The sequence below is a fragment of the Callorhinus ursinus genome, unplaced genomic scaffold (genome assembly GCF_003265705.2).
Source record: "Callorhinus ursinus isolate GAN/ISIS: 27379988/994484 unplaced genomic scaffold, GSC_fseal_2.0 scaffold6, whole genome shotgun sequence".
Classification (NCBI taxonomy): Eukaryota; Metazoa; Chordata; class Mammalia; order Carnivora; family Otariidae; genus Callorhinus; species Callorhinus ursinus.
In genome coordinates, this window is record NW_027397068.1 from 28,184,510 (window position 1) to 28,209,502 (window position 24,993).

Genomic DNA, 24,993 nt, shown 5'->3' on the forward strand with positions numbered 1-24,993 from the left:
ACCCCTAGCAGAGAGGTCATGGCCTCAATGGAAGACTTTAAACTGAACCAAAAGGGATGGGCAGGGAAGGTATTGGGCCTGGGGTTTGATTTTACCCAACTTACCAGCTAATAGGTTTGCCTGTTACTGTTTCATGGATGCTGGCAGAAGACACGAGAGATCTGGGTCAGAGACAAAGGATTTTATGACCCTTGGTGTAGAGAGCATGTTGTGTCTGTGCCCTCCTTGCCCTGTGGTCCCATTGTGGGGGGCACAGGGAGTTTTGCCAAGGGCCCAGATGAATACCTGCATAGGCAGTGAATTGTATTATAGCACAGGAACTCTGAGCTTGGGAAATCTACACCATTTTATAGCCAGAAGTATGCAAGCCTGTTTTTTGTTTCAAGGGAGACATTGCCTCGTCCCTCAAGGTTTCTCGTGCCAAACACAACCTTGAGAAATGGGCCATGCATTCCTGGCATGCTCAGCAAGATGTGCAGAAGAGTGAGAGACCCATGGAGGACTGTTTCTCCCAACAGGGGACACTGACCAGACTTTTAACCTTAAAGAAGCCAGGCTTTCTCCCTTTATTTCTTTTGGCTCCTATCTACTGAGTCATCCACTACTTCTACAAAATTATATCTGAACCTGTTATTCAGTTATTTAATATTTCAGTTAAATTGTCTAGAGATCATTTCACTTTCGTGTATATGGAGACTATTGATCATACTGAAATGATGAAAAATATGTTAACTTTCAGACAAGGCCCAAATATTCACATATTTTTACCTGGTTTAATACAGTGCATATAGTTATCTATCTTTCGAGCCAATCTCAAAAAGAAATTTCTTCTTACTTTTACCAATAGAAGTTTCATGTCTCATGTACTCCTAATCTCCCACTTGGGAGATATCTATTCCAAATAGAAAATAATTTTTGAGAATATATCTTTGAAAATTAAAAGAAAAGGTGGCTGGCAAAAACCACACAGCTCTGTTTTAGCTGAAAGGTCTGTGAAAACAAAGACTGGAGCTCAAACATGTTAAAACAGCCCCACAATTAAAAACTCCATGTTTCTTGCCTATGATAGTCCCTATACACACTCCTCTTCCCTCAACTGAGAGAATCAGATCAATGAAAATTAAAACATTTCTTAGCTCATTTGTCACATCTTTTCATACCTAAAACATTGGTAGAGTTCTGTCTTCTGCCTGGAAGGTTGCCACCATCTAGTTCACCAGAGTCTCTAGGACATCTTGGGACCTTCTCCCCTTCCCCTATCATTACCATTCCAGGTGTTTCTGTCTTAGACATTGGAATTTACAGTGTCTTAGTTTTTCTTACCAGTTAGAGTACCAACCCAGTCAGTCATTTCCTGTTCCAATTCCCACTGAAGAACTTCTGAAACATCTGCCAATAGAAGCAACTTGAAAATTGTTAAGTCTAGTTCCTTTCCTTTTAGACCATAATTTGTTTCGGTTCCACGTTCCCGACCGTCCAGAGTCCTGTAGCAGGCTGTGTGCATACCCCATTGAAACAATTTTTTCTCTCATGATCTATAACAAAGTTTTTGTGGTCGAATGCCAGATATCCCCTATATTCTTTTCCCGTTAATTCCCTGAATTCCCTCATGTATCTTTTTAGATTCTTGTACATTCATATTCATCCTATCTGACACTAGTTTTCATGGTGTCGCAATGGAGTAGTGATAGTATTGAAGGGAAAATACCACATAAGTTACAGAATGTAAAATTTGTTTAGCAGCAAAGGATACAGAAATATATCCATATGGTGATAGTTGCACAAAAACAGAGGATGACATAGCATATTCTCATTTGATGTTGTAAGTTTTTCTGGCATTTGAGGGCCCATTAGCTGACAAAAGTAGCACCTGATCAGGATAAGGATCCCATCAGGTCACATTTGTCATTCTTGGGTTGATAGGTGGGTGGGGGAGAAGGGAGGCTTATACCCTCCTGTTAAGTCTTGACTGTTGTGGAGACTTTGGCTATTGTACGTGACTACTCACCAGGTAGAGTTACCAAGTGCAAACTCCAGGATATGCCTGAGTGTTCACTGTCAATCAGTGTGAATTAGTTTCCAATCCTTCATCAAGACCAGACACAATGGCTTCCTGAAGTCTGTTCCTTAAAGGATAAGGGAAAGAATTTCTGCCTCTGGCAGTTAGAGAAACTACTTTCATGGGTTAAGACTATTGATCTGGCCATTCCTTAAGCCTGGGGAAGAGAAGATGGTTGGGGATATTTTTGATGTTTATGGTAAGATTAAATTTTATTCCTTCTCAGCATCATAACACAGAACATATAGGTTTATATACTTAAGAGATAATCATATTCATAAACCAAAATATTTACAGATAAAATAATACAATGTGTGAGATTTGCTTCAAAATAATCCAGGGTGAGGGAATTGTGGGAGGGAGGTAGTTTAGATGAAACATTGGCCACAAATTAAGCGGGTGATTGTGTTGAGTTTTTTATACTATTCTCTCTACATGTATGTATGTGTGAAATTTTCCATAATAAAAAGCTTTTTAAAAGATACAGAATCTTTTTTTTTTTCTGATCATACTAGCAGGAATTTTATTAATTTTGATGATTCTAAAGAAATAGCTTTTGTTATTTGATTTTCTCCATTGCTTTCTGTTTTCTATTTCATTGATTTCTGTACTTCTCTTTATTATTAATTTTATTCTGCTTAGTTCGGATTTAATTGGCTCTTGTTTTTCTAGTTTTTAAAGATAGAATTTTTTTTTAAAGATTTTATTTATTCATTTTGACAGAGAGAGAGAGACAGCGAGAGAGGGAACACAAGTGGGTGGAGTGGGAGAGGGAGAAGCAGGCTTCCCGCAGAGCAGGGAGCCTGGCGCAGGGCTCAATCCCAGGACCCTGGGATCATGACCTGAGCCTAAGGCAGACACTTAACGACTGAGCCACCCAAGCGCCCCTAAAGATAGAAATTTAAGTCCTTGATTTTTAAACCTTTCTGTTCTTTTTATATAAGCATTTTAATGCTATAAATTTTCTTCTAAGTACCATATGAATTGCATCTCATACATTTCAGTATGTCCTGTTTTCCCTTGTGATTTATTCTTTGACCTATGGGTTATTTAAAAGTATGTTGTCTAACTTCCAAACATTTGATGATTTTTCTATACATACTTTGATTGCTTTTTCTATACATCTGGCTCTGAAATCTATGCTTAGTATTAATGTAGCCACATCAGCTTTTTAAAAATTAGCATTCGCATGATCTGTCTTTTTGCTTTCAGCTTATCTGTGTCCTACTTAAAATGGTTTCTTGTGAGCAACACATAGTCGGGAATTTATTTTTTATGCAATCTGACATTCTTTTTCTTTAATGGGAGTGTTTAAGCCATTTACATTTAATGTGTTTATTGATATGGTTGGATTTTAATATGCCATTTGTTTTTTTCTGTTCTTCTCATTTACCTCTCTCTCTGACTTATTTCATTTTTAAGATTCCATTTTCTCTCTCATATTAGCTTCTTTGCTGTACTTTCTTGTTTTTGTTTTTGTGGTTGCTACAGAGTTTAGAGTAAGCATCTTTAACTTATAATAGTCTACTTTCAAATAACAATTTACCATTTGATGTAAAATATAAAAATTCTACAACAGTATACTTCCATGTTCACTATCCTGACCTTTGTGCTATTTAGTCATATATTTTATTGTGTAATGTATTTTATTATGTAAAATAATTATATGTATTTTATATTATATACTGCACAGTACAATGTTATTATTTTTGCTTAAAGAGTCAGTAATCTTTTAAAGAGATTTTTTAAATAAGAAAAAATTCTTTTACATTTACTTACATGAATACCATTTCTTATGCTCTTCATTCTGTTATATAGATTGAAATTTCCATTTGGTTTCATTTTCCTTCTTTTTGAAGGTCTTTAACGTTTTTTGCAGTGGTATTCTGGTAGTGGTGAATTTTCTCATCTTTTGTGTGTCTCATATGTCTCTGAAGTCTTTTGTTTTTATTTCTGAAGGACATTTCTGCTAGCTAGAGAATTTGTGGTTGACAGATTTTTTTTTCCTTTCAGTACATTAAATGTTGTTGCTTGATTATCTTCTGACTTGTATTGTTTCTAATGAGAAATCTATCATTCTTTGTCCTTCTTTACATAAGATGTCTTTTCACTAGCTGCTTCTACAGTTTTCTTTTTGTTATTCATTTTAAGCTCTTTGTTTATGATGTGCCTTGGCGTGATTTTTTTTGTTTGTTTCTTTTTCCCAAGGTTGGTTGTACTTCTTGGATCTGTAAGTTTATAATTTTAATTGAATTTGGAGAATTTTTATTCCTTCACATACTTTGTCCCTTCTCCCCTTCTCCAATTTCTGGGACTCCAGTTACACCTATATGAGACCTCTTTATGTTGTCTCACAACTTCCTGATTCTCTGTTCTTTTTTTTTTTCCAATCTTTTTTTCAATCTTGTTTCATTTTGGGTAGTTTCTTTGGCATTGTGTAATCTGTTATTAATCCTATCCAAGGTATTGTTCATGTCAGACATGGTATTTTTTTCTTTCTAGAAGTTCAACTTCCAGAAGACTTTATATCTTCTTTCTCTTCCTCGCACCTTCCAGGGCGTCTGGGTGGCTCAGTTGGTTAAGGGTTTGCCTTGGCCTCATGTCAGGATCCCGGGATCAAGCAGACTGCTTGTCCTTCTCTCTCTGCCCCTCCCTCTGCTCTCTCTCTCCCTCTCTCTCAAATAAATAAATAAAATCTTTTTTTTTTTTTTACTACTCATAACACTTTATTTTTTACTTTGTACAAAATACAAAAATGCAAATCCAAAGAGTACAGACCAGTAGTGACAGGCACACTGCACAACAGCAAACCTTGTCTAGCAAGACATTCGTTTTTTAGACTTTATTTTAGTGAATACATGCATTATAGAAAACAACAATGACAACAAAAACACTCAAAGAGGCTAGAGATTTCACTATTTCTACCCCTGAAATAATACTTACTATCAAGACTTTGGATGGGACCCAAACAAAAGAATTAAAAAGGCCAATAATATTCTTTTCATAAAAAAGTAAAAGCTATCATAAAATGTGTTGTTGCGGGTTTTTTAAATTTTTATTTTATTTATTTTTTTCCCCGTCACACTGATTCAATTTCTTCTGAAATGCCACACATGTAAACAAAACAAAACAAAACTCCTGAACTGGACAGTAAATACTCAAGAGGGTTAGCTCAGTAGTTTAAAGGATTTTTTTTAGACATTTTGAAGCCTTTCTATTCGTCAGTACAGTGTTCCAGCCATCCTGCCCCTTTTTCCCTTTGATATATATCCCAGAACAGAAATGCTTGCATCACTGAGTCTCTGTTCCTAAGAACTAGTTTTGAAAAAGAAAGTAATGTACAAAAATATTTAACAGAACTATGAAAGATGTAGGAAAGGAGTCTTGTTTTCATCGCAAAGGAGCCTTTGCATGGTTTCTCTTGTACACTCTTCAGGGTTTGTATATCTGACCCATGAATAAGACAGCACCTGTAGGATTATGTCGGATGAAAAATAGAAAAGGTCTGTCTACTGTAAACCAGGGAGGTAATGACCTTGCAATTAGAATCGCAGTTGTTGCTGCTGAAGCTTTGGTTCCATCTTCGCTTACTTCAATTTTTGCTTTCTGCAAGATGTGAGAAACATGCAGGTTTTCTGACCTTGTTATTTTTGCAAAATTTGCTTTTGATGGATCAAACATCTCAGTGATGCCAAGACCTTTCAGGGGCTCCTTCAGGTCTGTTTGTGCTACGGCTGTGAACTTGGGCAAGATGACCTGTACCCTCTTGGGCACCATGGCGCTCATCCAGCTGTCTATGGTCTTGGTGCTGATGTGAGGGATGATGGCCGACAACGGGGTGGAGCTCTCGGTTGGCAAGGCAATCAGCATGCTGATGCTTTCCCCGTGGTAGGGCAGTTCACTGAAGTTGTACCATAAATCGTTGGGGGTGCTTGTAGACCCGCATCGGAACACGGAGAGCTGGGCGAGCATGGGCACTTGATAGGACTTCCCATCGGCTGCCACAAACGTACGTTTCTTTGTATTCTCGGGTTGGAACCGTGATTTCCACAAACCCTTAAAATACACGGCATTGACCAGGACCAGTCTGGTGAGCGCACCATCGATGAGATTTGGGGAGAGCAGGTTGTCGATCATACCCCTGGTTTCGTTCTTGACCCACACATTGATGGAATCACAGGCGGAGGCTGGATCCTCAAAGCTCACATTCTGGACTTCACACTGAAACACGTCTTTGTTCCGGGTGACAAAGGGCACCTCCATCTTGAAGCCGTTCTTCACGAACACTGCATTGGCCACGGTCACAATGTCCTTATTCTTCTTGGAGCTGATGGCCTTGTTGATCTTCTTTAACACTTTACCGACTCCTTTCACGCTGTATCTCATCACCGTGGTGAGTTGCTTCTTGGTCCTGCCGTCGGCTCCCAGCTGAAGCATCCCCAGGACAGACGCGATCCCGTGGGGGGACACGACCACATTGTCATGAGGCCGGGATTTGACCATTTGATTGAAAACCTGGATTCCTGTGTTGGAGCCTAGTTCCTCCAGAGACAGGGGGTTGAACTGGGAGTACAGAGAGGGCAACGTCACTGTGGCCACAAGGAAGAAGGGAAAATGCCAATTCATGGTTCCTTTCGACAAGGACAACCACCCCTCGCTCGGGATCCCCAGGTGGCGGCGGTGGAGAGCGGCCGGAGCCGGAACCGGAGCCGGAGCCGGAGCCGGAGCCGGAGCCGGAGCTGGGTGGCGGCAGGGCGGAGAGTCGGAGGACCGGGAGCGGCGGTGGCAGCGGCGAGGCAGGTCGGGGAAGCGAAGAGGCGGCGGCGCCTGCGCTCGCCGCGCAGCCCGAGCAGCCCGGCAGTCCCACAGTGCAGATAAATAAAATCTTTATAAAAAATACACTCATGCCTTCCTCTACCTTATTGAACATACACAGACTATTTATAGTCACTGTTTCAAATGTCTTTGTCCACTAATTCTACCACATATGTCATTTTGGGGTCTATTTCTACTAATTGGTTTTTATCCTTTTTATTTTTAAAGATTTATTTATTTTATTTTGGAGAGAGCACACAAGCGGAGAGAGGGGCAAAGGGAGAGAGAAAAAAATGCTCAAGCAGACTCCCCACTGAGTGTGGAGCCCAGTATGGGACTTGATCCCAGGACCCCAAGATGACCACCTGAACAGAAATCGAGAGTCAGATGCCTAACTGACTGAGCCACACAGGTCCCTGGATTTTTATCCTTTTTAGAAGTTATATTCTCCTGCTTCTTTGCATGCCTGTTAAATTTTATTGAAGGTCAAATATTGTGATTTTATATTTTGGGCTTTGTTCTAGGACACAAGTTTTTTGGAAATAATTGTATCCTTTCAAGGCTGAGCTTTGTAAAGTGGGAGCAGAGTAACTTTTATTCTATGGCTAATTATTCTCACTAGTGAAGTAATACTCTTCTGAGGACTTTACTTGATACTCCATGTATTAGTAGGGCAATCTACTCTGATTGGAGGAAATATGAACTATTTCTGGCCATTATGAGCTCCAGGGGTAATGCTGTGTGATTCTAGTGGCGTTTTGTTGTTTGTCTGTTTGGCCCAACCTCCCTCCCTGCCCCCTCACCACCACCCCCCTCTGGAGGCCTGAGGGTACAGGAGACATTAAAGCCAAGAGTCCTGTCATTGGGCACTTTTGAGGACTCCGACGCTCAAATGCCAGGCCTCCTGTTGACAACTACAGCCTCTTGGTCTGAAGTCATCCATTTCCTTTTATTTGCTCTGCTTCACCAGTAGCATATCCCACCCCCAGCCTTGAGTCATTTCTTCTCATGCATGCAGAGATTAGTATTCAGTTCAAAGACCCGAAAGGGACACTTTGCAGATCATGGAAACTTTGTCTTCGGTTGTGTAGCACTCTCTTCAGTATTCTACCTTGCAAATTCTAGCTGCCATGGCCTCCCCAAATTCTGAAATCTGTTTCCTCAACTTAGAGACCATTGGGATCTAATCAGGTTTCCTCTTCTGAAGCCTAGAAGCTCACCTCATTTGTTTTCTTTCCCTCAGGGGTCACTGTCCTGTGCTTTCTGTGCTCCAGTGTCTGAAAAACATTGTTTCAGATAGTTTAGACAGTCTGTAGTTTTTTAAGGTAGGAGGGTAAATCTGGGCCTTGTTACTTCGTTATGGCCAGAAGTGGAAGTTTCCAATCCATTATCCTGAAAACAGGTAAATAAAAGCATCAAGTATTTTTCCTGCCTGTTTTAAAAGAACTGATTTTTAGTATAACAAAATAGTTGATGGGGGATGCTTATCTTTATAGGAGTTTTATAGATAACAGAAGAAAAAAGAATGAAAATTAGAATATCACCATTTTGTAAAACCCACATAATATAATGGAACTAGTTAATGATCTTAAGTTCTATAAAATTGCAATAGAAATCGAACCTGAATTTGATCAATTTACAGGAAATATTAGGAGCAATGGAATATGTTAAATAACATCATGGGAGTATATTCACCAAAATGTAGACTGCAGATTTTTTTAATGACATAAATAACTTGCTTCTTCAGCAAATAAAAAAAGAGAGAGAACCTATAGTTTAAAAGAGACTTAAGGACTAGAACTCATACAGGAATTCAGTAAAGTGGCAGGATATAAAATCAATGCACAGAAATCAGTGGCATTCCTATACACCATCAACAAGACAGAAGAAAGAGAAATTAAGGAGTCGATCCCATTTACAATTGCACCCAAAACCCTAAGATACCTAGGAATAAATCTAACCAAAGAGGCAAAGGATCTGTACTCAGAAAACTATAAAATACTCATGAAAGAAATTGAGGAAGACACAAAGAAATGGAAAAACGTTCCGTGCTCATGGTTTGGAAGAACAAATATTGTGAAGATGTCAATGCTACCCAGAGCAATCTACACATTCAATACAATCCCCATCAAAATACCATCCACTTTTTTCAAAGAAATGGAACAAATAATCCTAAAATTTGTATGGAACCAGAAAAGACCCCGAATAGCCAGAGGAATGTTGAAAAAGAAAAGCAAAGCTGGCGGCATCACAATTCCGGACTTCCAGCTCTATTACAAAGCTGTCATCATCAAGACAGTATGGTACTGTCACAAAAAGAGACACATAGACCAATGGAACAGAATAGAGAGCCCAGAAATGGACCCTCAACTCTATGGTCAACTCATCTTCGACAAAGCAGGAAAGAATGTTGAATGGAAAAAAGACAGTCTTTTCAACAAATGGTGTTGGGAAAATTGGACAGCCACATGAAGAATGAAACTGGACCATTTCCTTACACCACACACAAAAATACACTCCAAATGGTTGAAAGACCTAAACATGAGACAGGAGTCCATCAAAATCCTAAAGGAGAATACAGGCAGCAACCTCTTCGACCTCAGCCGCAGCAACTTCTTCCTAGAAACATCGCCAAAGGCAGGGGAAGCAAGGGCAAAAATGAACTATTGGGACTTCATCAAGATAAAAAGGTTTTGCACAGCAAAAGAAACAGTCAACAAAACCAAAAGACAACCGACAGAATGGGAGAAAATATTTGCAAATGACATATCAGATAAAGGGCTAGTATCCAAAATCTATAAAGAACTTATCAAACTCAACACCCAAAGAACAAATGATCCAATCAAGAAATGGGCAGGAGACATGAACAGACATTTTTCCAAAGAAGACATCCAGATGGCCAACAGATACATGAAAAAGTGCTCAACATCAGGGAAATCCAAATCAAAACCTCAATGAGATATCACCTCACACCAGTCAGAATGGCTAAAATTAACAAGTCAGGAAATGACAGATGTTGGCAGGGATGTGGAGGGAACCCTCTTACACTGTTGGTGGGAATGCAAGCTGGTGCAGCCACTCTGGAAAACAGTATGGGGGTTCCTCAAACAGTTGAAAATAGAGCTACCATACGATCCAGCAATTGCACTACTGGGTATTTACCACAAAGATACAAATGTAGGAATCCGAAGGGGTATGTGCACCCCGATGTTTATGGCAGCAATGTCCACAATAGCCAAACTGTGGAAAGAGCCAAGATGTCCATCGACAGATGAATGGGTAAAGAAGATGTGGTATATATACACAATGGAATATTATGCAGCCATCAAAAGGAATGAGATCTTGCCATTTTCAGCGACGTGGATGGAACTGGAGTGTGTTACGCTGAATGAAATAAGTCAATCAGAGAAAGACATCTATCATATGACCTCACTGATATGAGGAATTCTTAATCTCAGGAAACAAACTGAGGGTTGCTGGAGTGGTGGGGGGATGGGAGAGATGGGGTGGCTGGGTGATAGACATTGGGGAGGGTATGTGCTATGGTGAGCGCTGTGAATTGTGCAAGACTGTTGAATCATAGATCGGTGCCTCTGAAACAAATAATACAATATGTGTTAAAAAAAAAAAAGAAGAAGAAGAAGATAGGAGGGGAAGAATGAAGGGGGGGAAATCGGAGGGGGAGACGAACCATGAGAGACGATGGACTCTGAAAAACAAACTGAGGGTTCTAGAGGGGAGGGGGATGGGAGGATGGGTTAGCCTGGTGATGGGTATTAAAGAGGGCACGTTCTGCATGGAGCACTGGGTGTTATACACAAACAATGAATCATGCAACACTACATCAAAAACTAATGATGTAATGTATGGTGATTAACATAACAATAAAATTAAAAAAAAGAGAGATAGACTTAAGGAACATATCAACCAATTACTGTGTGTAGACCTTACTTAGATCCCGAATCAAACAAACCATAAGAACAAAAGCAAAAAACAAAAACACTATGCAACAACAATCAGAGAAATTCACACACTAACTGCGTATGTTACGACATTGAAGAATTAGTGTTAGCTTTGTTAGGTGTGATAAGGATATTATACTTATTTTTTAACAGCTTTATTGAAACAGAATTCACATGCCATACAGTTCACCCATTTAAAGTGTATAATTAATGACTTTTAGTACATTCATGGAATTATGCAACTAGAACCACAGTCTATTGTAGAATATTTTTATCACTCAACCATCCACCAACCAGCCCAGGCAACCACTAATCTACTTTCTGCCTCTCTGTATTTGCCCATTCCTTTGTGATTGCCTTCTTTCACTTAGCATAATTTTTTTCAGGATTCATATTATTATTGCCAAACAATATTCCATTAAATATAGAACTTTTATTTGTCCACTCATTAGTTGATGGATAGTTGGGTTGTTTCTGCTTTTTGGCTATTGTGAATAATGCTGTGTGAACATTCATGTACAAGTTTTTTTTGTGGGCTTACATTTTTATTTCTTTTGTGTATACCTAGGAGTGGAATTTCTGGGTGTGGTTACTTCTACATTTACTCTTTTGAGGAACTTCCAGACTGTCTTCCAAAATAGCTGTACCATTGTATATCTCCACCAGTAGTGTATGAGGGCTTCAGTTTCTTCACATCTGTGACATCACTTGTCAATACCTCTGTTATTGTAGCCACCTGTATTAGTTTCCTAGGAATGTTCTTACAAAGTACCTGATCCAGTGGCTTAAAATACCAGGAATTTATTGTCTTGCAGTTCTGGAGGCAAAAAATCCAAAATCAAGTTTTCAGCAGGGCCTTGCCTCCTCTGAAACCTCTAGGAGAGAATCTTGCCATTACCTCTTCTTGTTTCTGTTGTTTGCTATCAGTACTTGGTGTTCCTCAGCTTGTAAATGTGCCAATCCAGTCTCTGCCTCTGTTGTCACATGGTCCTGCTCTGTGTCTCCTTGTAAGGTATTAATCATAGAGGATTAAGGTCTCTCCCACTTTACCAATTACATCTATACAGACCCTATTTACAAATAAGGGCATATATTAAGGTACTGGGACTTAGGACTTCATATCCTTTTGGGGAAACACAATCCAACCCAAATATAATCCTAGCAAGTGTCAAATGGTATCTTATTATGGTTTCCATTTGCATTTCTCTGATGGCTAATGACATTGAGCATTGTTTCATTTGCCTGTGACCATTGTCTGTCTTCTCAGGAGAAAAGTCTATTCAGATACTTTACCCATTTTAAAATTGTGTCAATTGTCTTTTTAGTATTGAATCTTAAGTGTTCTTTATACATTCTAGGTATAGATCCCTTGTCGTATATATGATTTACAAAAATATTTTCATATTCTGTGGTTTATCTTTTTATTTTGTTAATGATGTCCTTAGAAGCACACAAGTTTTAAGTTTTGATGCTGTCCAATTTATTTTTTTCTTTCATTGCTTATACTTTTGGTGTCATATTTAAGAAACCATTGTCTAATCCAAGGTTGTGAAGATTTATGCCTATGTTTTCTTCTATGAGTTTTATAGTTATAGCTCTTATATTTAGGTATTTGATTAATTTTGAGTTAATTTTTATATATAATATGAGATAGTGGTCCATCTTCATTCTTTTGCATGTTGATATCTAGTTGTCATTTTTTGGAAATCATTTGTTGGAAAGACTGTCCTTTCCGTATTGAATTATATCAACATCATTGTTGAAAATTAATTGACTGTAAATGTAAGGTTTTATTTCTGGTCTCAATTATATCCCATCAATCTGTTTGTCTATCTTTATGTCAATGTCACGCTTTTTTTTTTTTTTTAATGTCATGCTGTCTTGATTGCTATAGCTTTGTAATAAGTTTTGAAATCAGGAAGTATGAGCCCTACAACTTTGTTCTTTTTTTCTCCCCAAGATTGGTTGACTTATTCTGGGTCCTTTGAATTTCCATAAGACTAGTAGGATCATCTTGTCAATTTCTACAGCAAAGCCAGCTGGAATTTTGATAAGGATTGTATTGAATCTGTAAATTACATTGGGAAATACAATATCAGATATTCTAATTCATGAACATGAAGTGTTTTACTAGTTTCCTAGGGCTACCATACAAAGCGCCACAAACTGAGTGTCTTGGAATAGCAGAAACGTATTCTATCATTGTTCTCGAGGCTAGCGGTCCAAAATCAAGATGTTGGCAGGTTAGTTCCCACTGGGTACTCTGAAGGAGAATCTGTTCCATGCTTCTCCTGTAGCTTCTGGTGATTCCTTGGCTTGTAGGTGCATCACTCCAATATCTGCCTCTATCTTCATAAGGCATTCTCCCTGTGTCTTTGTGACTAAATTTCTTCTTCATATAAGGATACCAGTCATTGCATTAGAGACTACCCTAAACCAGTATGACCTCATCTTAACTTGATTATATCTGCAAAGATCCTATTTCAAAATAAGGTCACATTCAGAGATATTAGAGGTTAGGCGTTTTGCATTTATTGAGGACACAATTCAACCCATAACAAATACCTTTTCTTTATTTTGGTCTCTGTAATTCCTTTCAACAAAGTTTTATAGTCTCCAATGTATAAAGTTTTATAATTATTTTGTTAATTTTATTCATAAATATATTATTCTTTTGGAAGCTAGTGTAAGTGGAATTGTTTTTCTGATTTCACTTTTGGTTTCTTTATCGCTACTATGTAGAAATACAATTGATTTTTGCATATTGATCTTGTAACCTGCAACCTTGCTGAAATTGTATATTTGTTCTAATAGTTTCTAATAGTTTATTTCTGATAGTTTCTAATTCCTTAGGATTTTCTAAATATAAGATCATGTCATCTGCAAATAGAGGTAGTTTAGTTCTTCCTTTCCAATCTGGATGCTTATTATTTACTTCCCTTGTCTAATTTTCTTGCATAAAACATCTGGTGCAATGTTAAATAGAAATGGTATATTCCACTATAGAGTGGACACCCTTGTCTTGTTTCTGAGCTTAGTAGGGAAGACTTTATTCTTTCACCATTAATTATGATGTTATCTCTGGGTTTTTCATAGATGCCCTTTATTAGGTTTAAGACATTCCCTTCTATTGTTAGTTATTGAGTATTTTTATCATGAAAGGATGTTGGATTTGGTTGAATGCGTTTTCTGTGTCTATTGAGATGATCGTATTTTTCTTGTCCATTCTATTGATATGGTATATTTCATTAATTGATTTTTGGATTTTAAGTTAACCTTGCATTTCTGAGATAAATCCTATTTGGTCATGGTATATAATCCTTTTTATATGTTGCTTGATTTCGTTTGCTAGTATTTTGTTAAGGATTTTTGTGTTTATATTCATAAGAGATAATGGTCAATAGTTTTCATGATGTCTGTCAGGTTTTGCTATCAAGGTAATATTTGCCTAATAGAATGAATTGGAGAGTTTCCCTCTTCTATTTAGATTTTTCTCTTTCTTCTTGAGTCAGTCTCGGTAGTTTATATCTTTCTAGGAATTTGTCCATTTCATTTAGGTGATCTAATTTGTTGGTATATAATTGTTAATAGTATTCCCTTATTATCCTTTTTTATTTCTAATATTCTCTCTTCCATTCCTGATTTTGATAACTTTTGTCTTCTATCCTTAGTCTGTCTAGGTAAAGGTTTGTCAATTTTGTCCACTTTTTCAAAGAACCAACTTTTTTTTTTGACAGAGAGAGAGTTAGCAAGAATAGGAACACAAGCAGGGGGAGTGGGAGAGGGAGAGGGAGAAGCAGGCTTCCCGCTGAGCAGGGAGCCCGATGCGGGGCTCTATCCCAGGACCCTAGGATCATGACCTGAGCCAAAGGCAGATGCTTAATGACTGAGCCACCCAGGCGCCCCACCAACTTTTTTTTTATTTGCTATATTTTTTTTCTATTCTCTATTTCATTGTTTTCCATTCTAATCTTTATTATTTCCCTCCTTCCACTTATTTTAGGTTTAGCTTTTTCTTCTTTGTCCAGAATCTGATGGTGGAAGGTTAGGTTATTAGTTTGAGATTTTTCTTCTTCATCGTCGTCGTTTTTTTTTTTTAATGTAGGTATTAAATTTATACTTTTCCTTCTAAGCACTACTTTAGCTGTATCCCATAATTTTTGGAAAGTTGTATCTTCATTTTTGTTATCTCAAAGTATTTTCTAATTTCCTTTTGATTTCTTTCTTTCTTTTCTTTTTTTTTTTACCCATTGATCATTTAGGAGGATATTGTTTAATTTTCCTATATTTGTGAATTTCCAAAATATCTTTCTGTTGCTATTTTCTAATTTCACTCCATTGTGATGCATATAATTTAATCCTTTTTAATTATTTAGGCTTGCTTTATGACCTAGGATATGCTCTTTCCTTGAGAATGTTCCATATATACTTGAGAATAATGTGTATTCTGCTATTATTGGGTGGAGTGTTTATAGAAATGTCTGTTAGGTCTAGTTAGTGTATATTGCAGTCCAAGTTTTATATGGCCTGTTGGTCTTCTCCCTAGTTGCCCTTACTGAAAGTTGGGGGGTACCAGGCTGGCTCAGTTGGTAGACCATGCTACTCTTGATCTTGGGGTTGTAAGTTCAAGCCCCACATTGGGTGTAGATTGATTTAAAAATAAATCATTTAAAAAAAAGTTGGATATTGAACTCTCCAACTATTATTGTTTCTCCCTTCACTTATGTCAGTTTTTGCCTCATGTATTTTGGGACTCTGTTGTTAGGGGCCTATGTTTGTAATTGTTATATTATCCTGATGGATTAAACTTTATCATTATGAGATGTCCCTTTTAATCTCTAACCTCATTTTTTGTATTAAAAAATGTGTATGTTGTCTGATGTTAGTAGTGGTTGCTATTTGCATTAATATGTCTTTCTTCTTGTCCTTTGACTTTCAACCTAGTTGTATCTTGGAACCTAAAGGATATCTCCTATGGAAAATATATTGTTGGATCTTGCTTTTTTATTCAGTCAAACAATCTCTGCTTTTTTTTTTTAAGATTTTATTTATTTATTTGAGACAGTGAGTGAGAGAGAGCATAAGAGAGCAGGGTGAGGGGCAGAGGGAGAAGGAGACTCCCCACTGAGCAGGGAGCCTGATGCAGGGCTTGATCCCGGGACTCCAGCACCATGACCTGAGCCGAAGGCAGACGCTTAACCAACTGAGCCACCCAGGCGCCCCCCCAATCTCTGCTTTTGATTGAATTGTTTAATACATTCACAAATTATATTTTATGGATGTAGTTGGATTTACACCTCTTTTACTTTGTTTTATGTTTCATGCCTTTTTTGTTCTTTGGTTCTCCTTTTACTGTCTTTACATTAAGTGAATATTTTTAGTGTAAATTTTAGTCTTTTAATTTTTTTTTACTATGTTTTATATATTTTTTTAAGATTTTACTTATTTATTTGACAGAGAGAGAGACAGTGAGAGAGGGAAGACAAGTAGGGGGAATGGGAGAGGGAGAAGCAGGCTTCCTGCTGATCAGGGAGCCTGATGCAGGGCTCGATCCCAGGACCCTGAGATCATGACCTGAGCCGAAGGCAGACGCTTAACGACTGAGCCACCCAGGCTCCCCTATTTTTTGTATTTTTTTAAGTGAAGAACTGATAAGTATAAAGTTTCATCAAACTGAAATGTCTCAAATTTATAATGAAGCATTGTATGTTGCTGTATGTTTTGAGAATTAAAAGGTCAGTAATGGTATGAATCTGTACTCTAAGCCCACCTGTAGGAAAAAGGGCTCTATGGTGGAAGAATATAGTTGGTTCTCAAAAGCAGATACATAGTATCTTTCTTATAAGAATCCCTATTGATATTTTATGAATGAGTAAGGCTCTGTGACATTACAAATTATAATTTTATATTAGTAAACAACAACTTTCTTTTTTATATCTTGTAGGGCATAGTCAGGTAGGCTGTTTATCATGTCTTAAAATCACATAATTTAGATGCACATTTAAATATTTATTAATCCTGTATTAACTTAGGGAATACTGAATTAAAAATTTCAAGGGTTTGAAACTATTTGAAATACTACCTAAGAAGTGATACAGTAGCAAAGTAAGTTCATCTTGTATAAACTTCAGTATCAGACCCCATCAGTCAGCTCAGCATACCTTTTATCTTCCATTCCTTTGTTGAACAGTAATTTGACAATAGCATATCACAGTGTTTATTTCCAGCAGGCCAGACAGGACCAGAAAAGAGCTGGCCCACCATTTCCTGCTGAACACATTAACAAAGTATTCAACTGTATGGCTGTCCTCATCTAGTAAAGTGTAAATAAGCTATATACACAATATGTACATGAGTAAATGATATGTATCCTTATAGATATAAAAGTACAGTTAATATTAAGTTTTTAGATTTCCTTAGAATTCTTATCTTTTATTTCATCTTCAAATAGATCACATTTGAAATAAAGGTCATTTATGAATTTATAAATAAAGGTCAATCTTCAACATTAGAAAAGCTGATCTGGCAAACGCCCAAGGTCTTTAGTTCCTTGCTGTGTACCTCTTTTAACTACTAAAACTCCCTTGGCCTCTTTTTCTGAGGTAGACGTGACCATTTTCTTCTTCTGAAAAGGAGTCAGACCTTCTTACTCTCTAGCTTCTTCCTCATTTTTATTTATTTATTTTCATCATCTTCACTCCATTCTAGGTTTTCTTAAGTTTTATGAAAAGGAAATATTGTGTCTACCATGTTGTAACTCTGCATGTTACACCACTGACTTATTTTGGGGAAAATGCTATATTTAGATTTGGTAGAAATTGTATATGGAGTTTGGGGCTGAGAAGAGGGGGTGAAGGTCTGGAATTTGAGAGCAAAAGGTGCTAGGTCCCACTTTCTGCATTATACACAGGTCAAGATTAATGGAACCAGGTAAGTTACTCTCCAGGTGATTGAGAACGGTGGGAAATTTAGAGATTGAAATGGATCTCTGAACAGTCAATTAAGCCTTTGAATGATTGAGAAGATAAATAGTAGGACAAAATCCATTCTAACAACTGATTCCGTTATGTAAAACAAACCTACAGGATTTGAAATGCAACCAAGTCTGTTTTATATTAAGGCAAATATAAACCAACTTAATCTTAGACCTGCCTCCAGCCCTAGATTATGTTTGGTAAGAGCACAAAGAGCTGTACAGCATGAATGCACAAGGAATCAGTAGAGTGAGAAGGCTCCCTGCCAGGGAAGTTTGGCACAAGAACTCTAAGAGGAAGGGGAAATTTCTCCCTCGTTGAATCAACTTTGGCTCTCTGGAATAGAGAACATGGAGAGAGAGGGACCAAGGAAAGCCAACCCTATTCTACTTGTTGATACCCTAACAAGCTGTTGATTTTAAAAAGGGGATAAAGGGGCAAAGTGTGGGTAGCATTCTGTTCCTCTGAGTCAATCCTAATGAAGTGGGAGGTTCTTGAAGAAATTAATTTCCATTTAAATTCATGTGTGACCCTCTTCTAGAAACCTCCACTTCTTTTGGAATTTTTGTTGAGAATTTCAAATGATCCAGCAATAATAAGGTCTTCTTTGACATGTTCTATTTCTCCGTCTAAGTTTTGTGTTGAATGCCTGGTTTCAGCTATAGAAATTTTCTTAAAATTGGAATGACTGATTACTTTCCTCTCTGTTCACTAATTTGATATGGAAAAATAAATCATGATTCTCATACTTCCAAAGCAATCAGGCTTTTAATCCAGGGTACTGTACTCACAGGTTTCCTGTAGGAGTTGATGCCAAATTTCCTGGCAACGAAACAGTGGTTGATTCCAGGGCTTTTCTGACTTAAAGACACAGTGGTACTACTTAACAGAAAATAGAAACCTGCCCCTCCACTGCAGTTTCTGAGCTTAGCAAAAAGTGACAGAAGCAATGAAATGGGTGGATTTTACCAGGGCATTATAGAACAAAGGAAAAAGAGTCTGCACTCTACTTGGGCCCTATACCCTCCACCCTCCAAACAAAAATCATTTGAAAAGAGTGACTTTGCTTTTTCTTCAGAAATGACTTTAATTCTCTTACTTTTGATTATTTGTGGGCAGATTTTCTGTTTCACATCTTATCTGCCCCAAACACTGCCATACAGTAGCATCCCAATGGTGGGGCAGTGACCCAGAATTGAAGGAAGTCACTTAAATTCTTTATCCCTACTCATTTGTAGGAGCTTATGTTTCTGTTTCCCCGAGAGGAAAGGGGCTACAATTCATAGCATCTGAACTTAATTCCAGTTTTTTCTCCTGATCATATTGATGTTACCCAAATCACTCTTTCTTAGGATATGCCACTTTGTGGTTAACATTGAACTTCACAGAGCAGAACAGAACATTTTCTTCCTTGCTGTGTGACATGATATTCTTGTAGCCCTGAAAGAAAGCTCTGAATTTAGCTTCCCTTCTACACTGAAAAAAACATTTAATTTAATGCCGTCTTCAGGCTGCCGCTTTCCCATGCAACTGCTCTTCACTACTAGCTATTGCACTTTCCTCTAATTTTACTGGTTAGGCTGGAATAATTTTAAATTATGTTTATAACTTGGATCTAATTTTAATCACTATTTGTATTTTTGTATAATCTATATCCTTGAGTGTTTTTTGTACATTTGTTTTCTGAATAGGCCTATGGCCAACCGTGGGTCTTGTGTCCCAAACACTTGATTTTTCTTTAAAACCATCTGACACTAGTCCTTTTTTTTTTTTTTTAAAGATTTTATTTATTTATTTGACAGAGAGAGACACAGCAAGAGAGGGAACACAAGCAGGGGGAGTGGGAGAGGGAGAAGCAGGCTTCTCGCCGAGCAGGGAGCCCAATGCGTGGCTCAGTCCCAGGACCCTGGGATCATGACCTGAGCCGAAGGCAGACGCCTAATGACTGAACCACCTTGGCACCCCTAACCCTGGTCCTTCTCTGGAGCTTCACAAGCATGGTTGTATTTTTGAGTATAGATTTTTAGTATAAGGTAATGTTGCTACCTTTTAAAATAGTTTCCCTGGAAAACTGACTAGTGGGGCCCTGGAGTCATAGACTCTTTCCCGTTACTCCTGTTTTTCTCCATTATAAATTCTTTTCCTATTTTGAGACTAATGTCATTTTCTGCAGCTGAAGATTTTACAATAATGTTATGTTCTTGAAATTTCCTACCTAAAAAAGTCAAGAGATCTTGGTGTTTTTAATTTAATGTTATGTATACCATAATGACATCTTACTAAGAAAATGCTTCTGGATTAACTATTACATTAATTATATTTGTATTTTTATGCCCCACCCATCTCTAAAAATAATTTGAAGCATTAAAATCATTCATAATATGTCCACTAAAATTACTAAAATGGAAGAAATGGAAAAACAAGTGTAGGCAAGGCTGTGGAACAAGTAGAACTTTTTGTACATGCCAGTAAGAGAGTAAACTACTACAACCACTCGGGAAAATTGTTTGGCAATATTTACTAAGCTGAACGTTGGTATACCCTATGAGCAGTAATTTGGCTCCTAGTTATATACCCAACATACATGTATACAAAAGGTTACCGAAAGGCGTGTGCTAGAATGTTCACATAGTGGCACTCTGCATTGTAACCCTGAACTGTAAAGTACACAAATGCTCATTATTAAGGACTGAACTATGTCCCCCCAAAATTAATAGGTAAAGTCCAAACCCCCAGTGTGACTGTATTTAGGGATAGGGCCTTTAAGTAGATAATAGTGATTAATGCAGCCAGACACATGTTAATAAGGGAAACAAGTTTATATAAAGCAGTATGTACCCTAATTCCCAACTTGAAAATGATTTAGGACACACTCTTAATGATTTGATCAATGTCAGTGCCAAATGACATTTTCCTATGTCTGGAATAGTTGTCAACCAGCAAAGATCAGGACTATCAGATATGGTGATTATGCTTTGTGTTTTAAAAACCTTTAATTTAGAAAATAACTTTTACATACTAAATATTGGAGATACTTAAATTTTAAAATAATCTTATTTGCATTTATTTTGTGTTAAAGTTTCCTTTTAATATTTCCTACTATCAAGTCTGTATCTGGTAGAGATCATTTGTATGTTATTGAAATATATCACAATATACATAATATAATATAGAAATATGTCATAGTATATTGATTTGTAATAGTGATAAGCCATGAGTTTATTTTTATGCCATATTTTTCATAGAAAACCACCGAAGCTTTTAGTATAACCCAGTAACAGAAAAATAATTCACTGTTTATTAGTATGGTGATAAATACGGAATAACTTATGATTTCAGGAATTTTCAAGATTAATATCTTCAGGGACTTTGGAAACACTTGTGGGGATTCCCACAGATTTCCCACCTTGCGTGGTTGCCCCCAACTGTCCTCTGGTTCTTCAGCCAGGACTGCAGGTTTTCTGTTGGAGTTGGAGTTGCCCTGAGCAGGCCTGATTTTATTGTCTTCAGTCTGAAAGCTGTAAAATGGGTAATTCACCCATGTTTTTTCCCTTTTCCCAAGTGTCTGCTCCCTCCAGAATCTGCCTGCTTCTCTTCACTGCCCAGTGCCTTCAGGTCACCTATTTTTGTATTTTGTCCAGAGTTGACAACAGCCCTGGGCAGGAGGGCCAATGGGGATAGAGCTTATTTGGTCCTACTGGACCCAGAACTCTTCTCCCTGGTCTGAGAGAGCCCAGCCTACCTAGTATCTTATGAAGAAGGCTGCACAGGAAATAGCTTTTTTGAGAACTCACCTGTCCAAAAATGTCTTTATTTTTCTTGATTAATAGTTTGGGCATGGTTTGTTTGACAATAACTTCCCTTTAGAAAATTTTAGACGCATACCATTCTCTTCGTGCTTCCATTATTACAGCTGCCAAGTTTCATGAGAACTGACACAAATCAGTTTGTTGACCTTTTTATATTTAACCTGTTTTTCCTCTTGAAGTTTTTAGGATATTCTTTCTCTATTCCTGGTTTCTGAAGTTTCCAGATAATATGCCTTGGAATGGAGCCTTTGCCCCCATTCTTTGTCATGGGTGTTCACTGGAGTCTTTCAACTTAGACATTCATGCTCTTCAGGTCTAGGAAACATAATTTAATTTTTTGATTGCTGCTGCTTTTATTTTTTTCTCCATAGCCTTTGGAGCTTCTCCTGGTTAGATATTGGGCCTTCTGGATTTATTTTCTGATTCTTTTATTTTCCCTTATGTTTTCCAGTTTTTGTTCTTCTTGTTCTATTTTCTGAAAGATTACTTCAACTTTTTCTTCTAATTCTTTTCCTGAATTTTTTATTTAACAGTCATAGTTAGAGCTCTTTCTTATGCACTAATTGTTCTTTTACTTTATAGCATCCTTCTTTGTTTATGCATGTAATATCTTCTCTTTAGGTGTATTAGAGTGTATTTCTCTTTGCTTCCTCCAAGATCCTCTTTTTCTATCTCTTTTCGTCTTTATTTTATATCTTAGAGGCTTTCCTTAAGTGCCTAGAAATACTTGGTTGCCCATTCACAAGACTGAGGCATTAAAAAGCTGATTAGAAGTTCTGTGTGCATGGATAGGGTTTTATTGATTGGAGGATGGTAGATAAGGTGGCAGGTCAGGTTTTCCATTGAAGAACCCCCAAATGTCAGTATCTGCAAGTCTTTCTTTTGGCTATTCAGTTTCCTCCAGAATGTTTCCTTCAATCTTTCTTCTTCCTTCGGTAGAAGTTTGGCTGGATGCTGAAGAGGGAAGGACTGTTGGTTTCACTGTAATATGTAGGATTTGAGTATGGTGTCTCTCCCACTTTCTTCATTGTTAAAAATGACCCAGATGGTAAACTTACCAGTTTCAGCTGGAGTGAAGGAGGTGTACAGGACTCTTGCTGTCCAGGTAAAGGCAGGGCATCTAAAGAACTGTCTTTGTCTTATTTTCCAAGAGTGCTCTTATTTCCAGCCTGCCCCCTCACCTGTAACAAGTATATGTAGTAGTGCTAAGCCTTTGGAGGGTTTTTAGTGAGAACTGGCTTGCTTCATTTTGGCTTAGCACCCCACCTCCCACCTTCTGATTTCTCAATCTACCAAGGTCCTACTCATCCAACTAAGGACAATACCAGATTTTTCTTCTTTCAGGCTCCCCTAATCTTTCCAGGTGACTTGTATAGAGAACCTTTCCCTCCCGTCACTTGTCTTTGGGGGAGGGTAAGTCACCCTCTTCTTTCCTAAGGGGAAGGCACTTACATCGATAATACAGATCATCTAAACAGAAAATCAACCAGGAAACAATGGCTTCGAGTGACACACTGGACCAGATGAATGTAACAGATATTTTCAGGACATTCCATCCTAAAACAGCAGATACACATTCTTTTCAAGTGTACATGAAACATTCTCCAGAAGAGAGCACATATTAGGTCACAAAACAAGCCTCAAAAAATTCACAAAGATTGAAGTCGTACCATGCATCTTTTCTGACCACAACACTATGGAACTAGAAGTCAACCTGAAGAAAAAATCCTAAGGGGAAGAAGAGAAGAAAAAGGCTCTTACCACAAATACTAGACATAAAGATTCCTGACCCCTTCTTCCCTCCTCATAAAGACATTGTGGTGTGGTGGAGAGTAGGGAATGGTGGAGGAGGAGGAGGCATTTGGAATAGGGCTGGTTCTCTTCATGATTTAGCCATGGGGGCAGGAGTCTGGATCGAGCCATTGGTGGCGCATTGGTGGTTCTCTTTAGAAACTTGGGGGTACGAAGCACTTCTAGCCGTCAACTTTGACCTTAACTGCAGTTCCAGGACTAGGGGGAAGAGTTGTACTTGAAAACTGCATACTATTTCATTGTGTGAGTGTATTCAAATGTATTTCATAGTCCCCATTGAGGGACATTAGGGTTTTATTTTTTTTTAAGATTTTATTTATTTATTTGACAGAGAGAGAGAGAGAGCAAGAGAGGGAACACAAGCAGGGGGAGTGGGAGAGGGAGAAGCAGGCCTCCCGCTGAGTGGGAGCCTGACTCGGGGCTGGATCCCAGGACCATGGGACCACGACCTGAGCCGAGGGCAGATGCTTAACGACTGAGCCACCCAGGCGCCCCAGGGTCGTTTTTTTCTCACTTTTTTGATGTTAGAGGTGTCACTATGAACATCCTTGTAGTTGTTAACCATTATTATTTCCATAGGTGAAATTCTTATGAGTGGAATAGCTGGGTGATGTGGTATGCATGTTTTTAACACTTTTATCACAAATTATCTGGTTGCCCTGAAATCTTGTACCAATTTTATACCACTCCCAGCAGTATGTGAAGAGGGTCCATTTTCTCCTTACCTAGGCTTGCTAGCTTTTTTCTCATCTCTGCTAGTTTAGATAAAAGAATAGTATTGCATGATTTTACTTTGCATTTGTTATCACTAGTAAATGAATGACCTTACGTGGGTTCTTGCCCATCGAGCTTTTTAATGCAATTTTCCTTTTCAGATCCTTTGTCAGTTTCTCTGTGGTATTAAAATTAATTTTTAATGCATTGATAATAATATGCCATACATGTTGCTACTGTGTTTCCTGGTTTGCTCTGCCTCTATATTTTATTTATAATACTTGGTTATACAAAATTTTAAATTTTTATATCTTCAGATCTTAGGTAAGTGAGGGCTGAATTCTCTGAGTCTCAGTTTTCTCTTCTGTAAAAGTAGGATAATAGCAAATACTACATGGACAGGTGGGGGTAGTATAGGTAAACTAACTGTTACATATAGTTGCTTGATAAATACAGCCTTTGTTATTCTCTGTGTGACACATTGAAATAGTTCAGAACCATCTAAATTTTTTACTAGAATTACAAAACATATTCAAAGATGTATAAACCAGACATGAACCTGGATAATGAGTAAAACTCTGAATCTTTTAAGCTAATATGGACAGGTAAGTTTTAATTTCTCTTTTTACTTTCCTAATTCTCATCCTTCAAAAAAGTTAATGAGCTCTGATTGATGCATCCTTTTAAGTAGGGGAAATCTGGTCTGAGTGGAGTGTGAGAAGACTAGTGTTTTCTTGTAAATTATCTGTTAAGGGATTATGAATAAGTTCATTTCTGGTAAGGATTTCTTCCACAGCATCCTCATTTATTTCATGTCAATACAGAGATATATCTAATAAAACCAAAAC

At 37.7% G+C, this 24,993-nt stretch overlaps 1 protein-coding gene and 1 pseudogene across 3 annotated transcripts in view; one reads left to right on the plus strand and one right to left on the minus strand.

Moving 5' to 3' along the window:
- AFG1L (AFG1 like ATPase) overlaps positions 1–24,993 on the plus strand; it is a 223,698-nt gene that overhangs the window by 158,034 nt on the left and 40,671 nt on the right. The window lies entirely within an intron of this gene.
- Positions 5,112–6,772, minus strand: LOC112816855 (glia-derived nexin pseudogene; annotated as a pseudogene).